General features: G+C 50.0%; 1 protein-coding gene across 1 annotated transcript in view; it reads left to right on the top strand.

Moving 5' to 3' along the window:
* The first annotated feature begins 426 nt into the window (after positions 1-426).
* Positions 427-10,572, top strand: part of TRIM50 (tripartite motif containing 50) — a 95,213-nt gene continuing 85,067 nt past the window's right edge. The window contains exon 1 of the mRNA XM_011976327.1: positions 427-473. The gene's annotated coding sequence lies outside the window, so the exon portion shown is untranslated. The remainder of the gene's footprint in view (positions 474-10,572) is intronic.

Below are 10,572 nucleotides of genomic sequence, written 5' to 3'. Positions count from 1 at the left end.
TCCTTCCTTCCTTCCTTCCTTCCTTCCTTCCTTCCTTCCTTCGCCAGGGTCCCACCCTGTGGCCCAGGCTGGAGTGCCATGGTGCTATCATAGCTCACTGCAGCCTCAAACTCCTGGGCTCAAGCAATACTCCCACCTCAGCCTCCAGAGTGGCTGGGACTACAGGAACGCAGCACTGTGCCTGGCTTATTTTTCTATTTTTTTTTTTTTTTTGGTAGAGATGGGAGTCTCGCTATATTGCCCAGGCTAGTCTCGAACTCCTGGCCTCAAGCAATCCTCCTGCCTTGGCGTCCCAAAGTGCTGGGATTACAGGTGTGCCATTATGCCCAGCTAAACCTGTTCCTTGAAGAAAGTGTGGACCTCAAATCCAAAGCCCCTTTCCTTCTCTTCCCTTATCAGAGCTTGCTCCCAGACATGTGCCACTCCTGAATGCATCTGATAAACTCACTCACACTGAGGCCTTGGGGACTGAGGTGAGCTGGGCCCAGCAGTGGGGAGATATATCGGGGAAGTGTTAGTGTTGGTGAATCCATGTGGATTCACCTCAATCCTTGCCTCCTCAGAAGAAAGAATTCCACTGAGGTGCATGAGGCAGAGTGAGGGACCGAGGCAAGTTTTAGAGCAGGAGTGAAAGTTCATTAAAAAGTTTTGGGGCAGGTGCTGGGCACGGTAGCTCACGCCTGTAATCCCAGCACTTTGGGAGGCCAAGGCAGGTGATCACCTGAGGTCAGGAGTTTGAGACCAGCCTGGCCAACATGATGAAGCCCCGTCTCTACTAAAAATACAAAAATTAGCCAGGTGTGGTGGTGAGCGCCTGTAATCCCAGCTACTCGGGAGGCTGAGGCAGGAGAATCACTTGAACCCAGGAGGCGGAGGATGCTGTGAGCCGAGATCACACCATTGCACTCTAGCCTGGGCAACAAAGTGAGACCCTGTCTCAAAAACAAAAAACAAAAAGCAACAACAAAAAAACTCAACCATCTGACCGTCACCTGGTGGTGCCTGACATTGCTGGTTGTGGGGGTCCTGCCCTGCTCCTGTGTCACTAGCTCCCTACGGTAACAGAAGGACTTCTCAACAAGGCTGCATGGCAGGGTGAGGCGGGGAGGGAGGCCGGAGAGAGGCTGTGCAGGCCAGGGCCTGAGTTCTCTGTCCAAGTGAACACGAGTGTGGGGCCAGGTGTATTTATAACACAGGCCCGAACAAACGGGACCAGGCCTCACATAAATCAGGCTATTTCCTTGGCAGGGGTAAAAATAGCCACATGGCATCCTGCACATGGTTGTGTGTGGAGCAGAGATGGCCTGGCCAACCCTGCATCCCCCTGCACCCCGCCCCCAAGCAGGCCCCACCCGCTGGTCAAGCCCCGTTTGCCCATGGAGACCAGGTTTCTTCCCTTTCTGTCTCCTCCTCCCCCTTCTCCTTTTCCCCCTCCTCCTCTGCTTCTCCTCCTCCCCCTCCGCCTCCTCCTCCTCCTTACTCTTCCCCTCCCCTTTCCCCTACTCCTCCTCCTTCTCCCAGTCCCCTTCTCCTCCTCGCTCTCCTCCTCCTCGCTCTCCTCCTCCTCCTCCTCCTCCTTCTCCTCCTCCAGCAGTTTACTGCCTGCCCTGTGTCTCCCAAGACGGGGGCTAACTGAGCTGCTGGAGAAGAGGGGCCCGGCAGAGACGGCTGACTTGGGCTGGCTCAGGCCAGCTGCAGAGGAGACAGGACAGATCCCTGGGCAAAGCCAAAGTGGAGGAACGGTCAGAGCCGGCAGCGGTGCGGACTGTGAGGCAGAGATTTCAGCTGAAAGCTCCTAAAAAGCACTATTGGTTCCTCTGTGATCTGACAGCAGGTGAAACTGAAGCAGAAGGGAAGGGAGGAGCTTAGGGTGACCTGGAGCCAGGGTTGAACTGGGAGGAGACTCCTCTGCCAGTGTAGCCTGGGGTCTGCAGCAGGGTTATTTGGGGGGCTTCTTATGATAAAGACTCCAGGGCCTGCCTCGAGTCCCCCAAGACATGGACTCTCTGGGGTTGGGGTCAGAGATACATCATTTTATTTTTTAATTTATCATTTCACATTTATTTATATTTTTTAAGAGACAGGGTCTTGCTCTGTTGCCCAGGCTGGAGTGCAGTGATGTGATCATGGCTCACTGCAGCCTCGACCTCCTGGGCTCAAGTGATCCTCCCACCTCATCCTCCACAGTAGCTGGGACCACAGGTGCGCATGCTGCCATGTTCAGCTAATTTTCAATTTTTTTGTAGAGACAGAGTCTTGCTGTATTGCCCAGGCTGGTCTTGAACTCCTGGCCTCAAGCAATCCTCCTGCCTCGGCCTCCTGAGTAGCTGGGATTACAGGCATGTGCCACCACGCCTGGCTAATTTTTTTGTATTTTTAGTAAAGATGAGGTTTTACCATGTTGGCCAGGCTGGTGAACTCCTGATCTCAGGTGATCCGCCCACCTTGGCCTCCCAAAGTGCTGGGATTACAGGCGTGAGCCACCGTGCCTGGCCCCAGAGCCACGTTTTAAACAACGCCCCATTCCCGTGCAGCTCCAAGAGCCACTGTCCCTGCCTTAAGTGTCCCAGGCCCCCCGACCTCCACTCTGAGGCAGCCCCCACCAGAAGACTGGCACCCTGGGAGGTGGGAGGGGGTACAGGGTCAAGGTGTCCCTCTGTGCCCTCCCTGCCATCCCTTCCCCTCGGGCCAGCCAGTTTTCCAGCTGTCTCTAGGTCAGCAACTGTGGGAAAAAGTGACAGGCTGGAAAAGCAACCTATTTGGGGCATGATCACACTCTGCCCTGGTCACCCAGTTCTCCTGTGTCCCAGCCTCTCTCTGAAGAATCCATTCCCGGCTGGGGGTGCAGGGAAGTAGGCTTTCTGGGGATCAGGCCCCGGGTCAGGTCTGGGAAGGGCCGGTGGGGAAGGACCTCCTAGGGACCGTTCACAAACACATTCATTCAATCCACACAACACATGTTTGCAGCAGCTATTATCTCTATTTTTACACACTGGGATTTGAACTGGGGTCTCTCCAACCACAACCCAGGGTCTGGTTCACAGTGGAAAACTCCAAATTCCTTTTGTGTCCAAGCTCAGGATTGTCAGGCAGCTGCCTCCAGCGTCTCTCTCCCGTAATGTCCAGGGTGTGGGCATCCAGCCTCGGCCCGACCAGCGGGTGGCAAGGTGCCCTCTCCGCCCTGTCTGGAGTCCGGCCCTCTTCCCCGGGCAGCGGCCTCTGCCTGGCAGAACATCACCATGCCCTGGGCGCTGAGGGGAGAGGCTCTCATCCTGGCAGAGGCTGCAGGCACTTAATTCATCTAATTGGACTTGAGCAGTGGTTCTGGCCACACCACGCCCCAGGAGACCTCAGAGGAGTTACTCTTTTCTGAGCTTCCTTTGTGTAACTGACCGAGGTGTTTGAACCAGAGTGACTCCATCTTGAAGAGCGGCTGGGTAAAATGAGGCTGACACTGGCTGGGCTGCATTCCCAGGCGGCTAAGGCATTCTAAGTCATAGGATGGGATAGGAGGTCGGCAAGTCTGGTATCACAAGATACAGGTCCAAAGACTCTCCTGATGAAGCAGGATGCAATAAAGAAGCTGGTCAAAACCCACCAAAACCAAGATGGCGACCAAAGTGACCTCTGGACATCCTCACTGCTCTTTAATGGTAATTATAATATATTATCATGGCGTCTGGGCACAGTGGCTCACTGCTGTAATCCCAACACTTTGGGAGGCTGAGGCAGGTGGAGCACGAGGTCAGGAGTTTAAGACCAGCCTGGCCAATATGGTGAAACTGCATCTCTACTAAAAATACAAAAATTAGCTAGGCGTGGTGGCGCATGCCTGTAGTCGCAGCTACTCAGGAGGCTGAGGCAGAAGAATCGCTTGAACCCACGAGGCAGAGATTGCAGTGAACCAAGATCGTGCCACTGCACTCCAGCCTGGGTGACAGAGCGAGACTCTGTCTCAAAAGAAAAAATATATATATATGTGTATATATATAATATATATAGTATGCTAATAAACATACAAAAGACACTCCCACCAGTGCCATGACAGTTTACAAATGCCATGGCAATGTCCAGAAGTTATACTATATGGTCTAAAAAGGGGAGGAACCGTCATTTCTGGGAATTGCCTGCCCCTATCCTGGAAAATTCATGAATAATCCACACCTTGTTTAGCACATGATCAAGAAATAACCATAAAAATAGCCAATCAGGCAGCCCTTGGGTTTGCTCTGCCTATGGAATAGCCATTCTGTATTAGTCTGTTTTCATGCTGCTGACAAAGACATACCCAAGACTGGGTAATTTATAAAGAAAAAGAGGTTTAATGGACTCACAGTTCCACGTGGCTGGGGAGGCCTCACAATCATGGTGGAAGGCGAAAGGCACGTCTTACATGGTGGCAGGCAAGAGAGCACTTGTGTAGGGAAACTCCCCTTTATAAAACTATCAGACGTGTAAGACTGATTCACTATCACAATAACAGCATGGGAAAGACCCACCTCCACGAGTCAATTACCTCCCACCGAGTCCCTCCCAGGATACGTGGGAATTATGGGAATTACAATTCAAGATGAGATATGGGTGGGGACACAGCCAAGTCACATCACATTTTTTTATTCCTTTACTTCTCTAATAAACTTGCTTTCATTTGATGGACTTGCTCCAATTCTTTCTTGCGTGAAGTCTAAGAACCCTCTCTTGGGGTCTGGATCTGGACCCCTTTCTGGCAACATAAACAACACTTGGTGAGCACAGAACCCACTGACAGGCCCCTCTTATCCAGTTCTTATCTGGGAATTCTCTCACTCATTCTACAGGCATTCATGGAGGACCTCTTATGGGAAAGGCGTTATTCCTGAGTCGGGGTAGAGCAGGGGACAGGACAGGCAAGGTCCCTGTACACCTGGCACTTACATTCTAGAGAACATCAGTGCTGCGCACAGTGTCTCATGCCTGTAATCCCAGCTACTCAGGAGGCCAAGGCAGGAGAATCACTTGAAACTGGGAGGCAGAGGTTGCAGTGAGCTGAGATTATGTCACTGCACTCCAGCCTGGGTGACAGAGCAAGACTCCATCTTGAAAAAACAAAAACAAAAACCACCTGATTATCGCTTGATTGTCACCTGACATTCCTGGTGAGGGGAGGGGCCCTGTCCTGCCCTGCTCATCTTTGCCTAGCTACCTATTCAACAGGATTATGGCAAGACATTAGGAATCGACGTATGAAACATCACAGTTGTTCTCCCGGTGGCCCCAGCATGCGTTCCCTCTTCTGTGTTGAAAGGGATCCAACCTTGGCCAGGTGCAGTGGCTCACACCTGTAATCCCAGCACTTTGGGAGGTCGAGGCAGGCAGATTACCTGAGATCAGGAGTTCAAGACCAGCCTGGCCAACCTGGTGAAACCTGGCCTCTACTAAAAATACAAAAATTAGCCGGTAGTGGTGGTGAGCCCCTGTAATTCCAGCTACTCGGAGGCTGAAGCGTGAGAATTGCTTGAACCTGGGAGGTGGAGTTTGCAGTGAGCCAATATCGCGCCACTGAACTCCAGCCTGGGTGACAGAGCGAGACTCTCTCTCATAAAACAAAAACCAAAAAAAAAAACCAAAGAGATCTGCCCTGACCTTCTTCCCAGATTGTTTCCTTTGGGACCACAATTGACAACCTCCTGAATGCTTATGCAACTGGAAGAAGGGCTTGGGATTCAGCAGAGAACACAGACACCGCCTTCTGCCTGACGTGGCTCGGTTTTTATCTTTTCGTTTATACAATCTGCTCACAAGGAAGACATTTGACAGTTGCTTACCTTCCGCTTACTTCCCGTTAACATCATGTTGGGAACGTGACTGAGGTCTGTTGGTTCTCTAAGAAGCAAAACACCTAGTCCAGCCCCAATGGGAACAGAGGGATCTTTAGTCACAAGGCCCCTGTGTCTGTATGCAGACAGGACAGAGTTCCTTTCAGATCTGCGGGGGCCAGCATGCTGCCTTAGAAAAACAGGTAAGAGGCCGGGCACGGTGGCTCATGCCTGTAATCCCAGCACTTTGGGAGGCTGAGATGGGCAGATCACGAGGTCAGGAGATGGAGACCATCCTGGCTAACACGGTGAAACCCCACCTCTACTGAAACTACAAAAAATTAGCCAGGTGTGGTGATGGGCGCCTGTGGTCCCAGCTACGCGGGAGGCTGAGGCGGGAGAATGGTGTGAACCCGGGAAGTGGAGCTTGCAGTGAGCCGAGATCGTGCCACTGCACTCCAGCCTGGGAGACAGAGCGAGACTCCGTTTCAAAAAAAAAAAAAAAAAAAGAAAATCCTGGGACATATTAATAATGGTTAATTATTAAGGCTGCCTGTGTGCCAGACACGATTCTAACTGCTTTTCAGATCTTAATGCAATAACTTGTAACTGGCTTATGAAATAAACACTATTGTACTATTATTTATCCACCAGTATCAGAGAGGATGGGCTGGAGCAGTGGTTCTCAAAGTATGATCCCTGGACCCCCCAGCATGGACTTTCCCTGGGAACTTGTTAGAAATGTGAATTCTGGCCGGGCACGGTGGCTCACACCTGTAATTCCAGCACTTTGGGAGGCCGAGGTGGGCAGATCACTTGAGGTCAGGAGTTCAAGACCAGCCTGGCCAACGTGGCGACACCCCATCTCTACTAAAAATACAAAAATTAACTGGGCGTGGTGGCGGGTGCCTGTAATCCCAGCTACTCGAGAGGTTGAGGCAAGAGATTCTCTTGAACCCGGGAAGCGGAGGTGGCAGTGAGCCGAAATCATGCCATTGCACTCCAGCCTGGGTAACAAAGCAAGACTCTGTCCCTCCCACCAAAAAAGAATAAAGCCAGAAATGTGAATTCTTAGACACCAACCCAGATCTGCTGAATCAGAAACTCTTGGAGTAGGGCCCAATTTTCACAAGGCTTCTGGATGTTTCCAATGAATGCTCAAGTTTGAGAAGCACTGAGCTAGATTTGCTGTCATAACGAAAACTCTCCTCTCAGGGGCTTAACACAGCAAAGAAATAGTTCCTCATGCTTCTTGTCCACCGGGGGCGGGAAGCTCACCACAGCCAGACACCCTCTGGAAATGGTCCTAAAGGCATTTCAAAAGATGAATAAACATTTATTCAACAAATCTACTCAAATTTAATGAGAACAGTGAGAGTCTGTGGTATTGAAATTAAGACCTGCTCCCCACCCCTTGAGCTCAAAAAGATGGAAATTCCATTCCAGACTAAAGGTCCCCTCCCTCCGGCTCCCAGTAGGAAAGATTTCTTCCCAGGAGGGGCAGGAAATCAGAATTTCTCACCTTGTCCCCAGCTACTGGTTGGTGAAGCACTGTTCTAGGCAAGTATGCCTGTAACCGCCCCAGGGGTTCACCTTGCCCGCTGCGTAGACAGAGCCGATTTACTGAGACAGGGGAATTACAATGGGGAAAGAGTAATTCATGCAGAGCCAGCTGTATGGGAGACTGGAGTTGTATTAATTACTAAATCGGTCTCCGCGACCATTCAGGGAGCAGAGTTTTTAAGGACAGCCTAGTGGGTGGGGGGAAGCCAGTGAACCGGGAGTGCTGATTGGTTAGGGATGAAATCATAGAGAGTCGGAGCTGTCTTCTTGCGCTGAGTCAGTTCTTGGATGGGGGCCACAAGATTAGATGAGCCAGTTTATCCAACTAGATGGTGCCAGCTGCTCCATCAAGCGTAGGGTCTGCAAAATATCTCAAGCACTGATCTCAGGAGCAGTTTAGAGAGGGATCAGAATCTTGTAGCCTCCAGCGGCATGACTCCTAAACCATAATCTCTCATCTTGTAGCTCGTGTTAGTCCTATAAGGGCAATCTAGTCCCCAGACAAGAAGGAGGTCTGCCTTGGGAAAGGGCTGTTATTGTCTTTGTTTTAAACTGTAAACTAAGTTTCTCCCAAAGCTAGTTCAGCCTACGCCCGGGAATGAACAAGGACAGCTTGGAGGTTAGAAGCAAGATGGAGTCAATTAAGTTAGATCTCTTTCACTGTCTCAGTCATAACTTTGCAAAGGCAGTTTTATGTCCAAGAGGTGAGGCCTCCCACCTTCCACCCAGCCCCCGCTCTGCTGTGAGCATGGCACCACTGAGGCTCCTGGGGTCCTCAGCCTCTTTGTTCTGGCTCATAAGACAGAAGTCCTTTGGCTGGATGTGGTGGCTCACGCCTGTAATCTTAGCATTTTGGGAGGCTGAGGCCGGCGGATCACCTGAGGTCGGGAGTTCGAGACCAGCCGAGTCAACGTGGTGAAACCTTGTCTGTACTAAAAATACAAAAATTAGCCAGGCCTAGTGGCGGGTGCCTGTAGTCCCAGCTACTTGGGAGGCTGAGACAGAAGAATCGCTTGAACCCAGGAGGCAGAGGTTGCAGTGAGCCAAGATTGTGCCACCGTACTCCAGCCTGGGCAACAGAGCAAGACTCCCTGTCAAAAAAAAATGAATAAAATAAAATAAAAGACAGAGTTTCTATGGTGGGAGAAGCAAGCCAAAAAGACCTGAGGCTACTTTTCCTCCACTGAGTGCTCAGCCCCTAAAGCAGGAGTGTCATTCAGAGAGAAGCATGGGTTATCCCACCCCTAGCTATATAGCAATGGCACAGAGATTTCGCCCGGAAGGTGAGGCAGGCTGCAGGACAGAGAATTCCAAATCTCTTCCCAATAGAACTGACTTCATCGGCAACTGAATGTGGAAAGGTTGAAGCCTAAGGGTGCTCTCAAAAACAGTAGAGGTTGTGGTGAAAGATAATTGGAAAGAGATGGGTAGATTCATTAGAGATGTAGGCTAAACTTTAGGCTGGCTAGTTTTCTGGAAAGAACCAGGGAAGGAGACCACTGAGAGGTGTCCTTCTGGGATCAGAACAAATCTCAAACACTGACCTTGGGACCTACCTCTTGAAAAATGAGCCTGAATTTGATTGGATTAGTCTGATTGGGACAATTTATGCCCCAGGGGAATGTTGGGAACAATAGAGCTCTATCAGGTATAGGTTTTATTTAAAAAAAAAAAAGAGAGAGAGAGAGAGAGAGAGACAGCGTGAAAAATACAGCAATCAACTAACAATTAGTAGAGCTTAACAAATGGGTGTGGTCAGGGAAAAAGATGGTCAAATAGAGACCTTCCCAAACCACGGTCATCTCAGGGTGTCTGTGAGTATATCCAAGGCTACATTCCCTAAGAAGCAACATCAGAGGCCACTTGCTTAGGAGGGGAAGAGGGTGGAATAGATTATGCTAAAATAATCCATCCAGGCCAGGTGTGGTTGTTCATGCCTGTAATCCCAGCACTTTGGGAGGCTGAGGCGGAGGATCTGCTTAAGCTCAGGAGTTTGAGATCAGCCTGGGTAACACAAAGAGACCCTGTCTCTATAGAGAAAAAAAAAAGGAAAGTAAAAAGGTTAGCCAGGTGTGGTGGTACATGCCTGTGGTTCCAGCTACTTGGGAGGATCACTTGAGCCAGGGAGGTTGAGGCCGATATGAGCTATGATTACACCACTGCACTCAAGCCTGGGCAACAGAGTGAGGCCCTGTCTCAAAAGGAAAAAAAATCCATCAAGTCATTAAACAAATAACCAAATAACAAAGGTAACCCTGGGAAGTGGATGACCAGTACTGCGCTGCTACACCATATTATCTAAAGTGTTTAGTTTCCAACAAAAATATATGAGACATGCAAAGAAACAGGTGAATATGACCCATACACCAGGAAAAAAAGCAGGTAACAGAAACTGCCTGTGAGAGTGACCAGATGTCAGATTTAACAAAGACCTCAAAAAAGCTGTTAAAAATGTGTTAAAAGAACCGTTAGATATGAGTTCTAAATTTCTCTTCAAAGAATCAATATGTCAGTATGTTCAATTCTTTGCCTTCTACTTTTAAACTTAAATTCCTCGTAAAGCAACCTTTTCCAATTACCTGCTCCACCCTGACTCATTCTGATTACCTACTCCACCCTGAATCATTCCAATTACTTGCTCATTCTCCACCCTGACTCATTCCAATTTCCTGCTCTGCCATAACCATTTTTCCTGCCATACCACTCACCCTGTCGCTCTCTTTGAAGTAGCCAAATGGAATTTGTTTAGTCTGTGTGGTCTAATCCTAGCCAATAAGGGAATGACACAGCAGCAGGGGCCACATGCGTCAGAGGTAAGAACCCCTTCCCCTCCCTTGTCCAAGTGTGTGCTTACCATTGCCCCATCTGTAAGGGTGCACCCTTCTATAGAAGTACATTGCCTTGCAGAGAATTAAAAAGAAAATTCTAGGCCGGGCGCAGTGGCTCATGCCTACAATCCCAGCACTTTGGGAGGCCGAGGTGGGCAGATCACAAGGTCAGGAGATGGAGACCATCCTGGCTAACACGGGGAAACCCTGTCTCTACTAAAAATACAAAGAATTAGCCAGGCGTGGTGGAGGACGCCTGTAGTCCCAGCTACTTGGGAGGCTGAGGCAGGAGAATGGCATGAACCCAGGAGGTGGAGCTTGCAGTGAGCCAAGATCGTGCCACTGTACTCCAGCCTGGGTGACAGAGCGAGACTCCACCTCAAAAA

The sequence above is a fragment of the Mandrillus leucophaeus genome, unplaced genomic scaffold, assembly GCF_000951045.1.
Source record: "Mandrillus leucophaeus isolate KB7577 unplaced genomic scaffold, Mleu.le_1.0 Scaffold164, whole genome shotgun sequence".
Classification (NCBI taxonomy): domain Eukaryota; kingdom Metazoa; phylum Chordata; class Mammalia; order Primates; family Cercopithecidae; genus Mandrillus; species Mandrillus leucophaeus.
The sequence above is the reverse complement of the archived record's forward strand: the minus strand, read 5'-3'. Positions and strand labels throughout refer to the sequence as shown.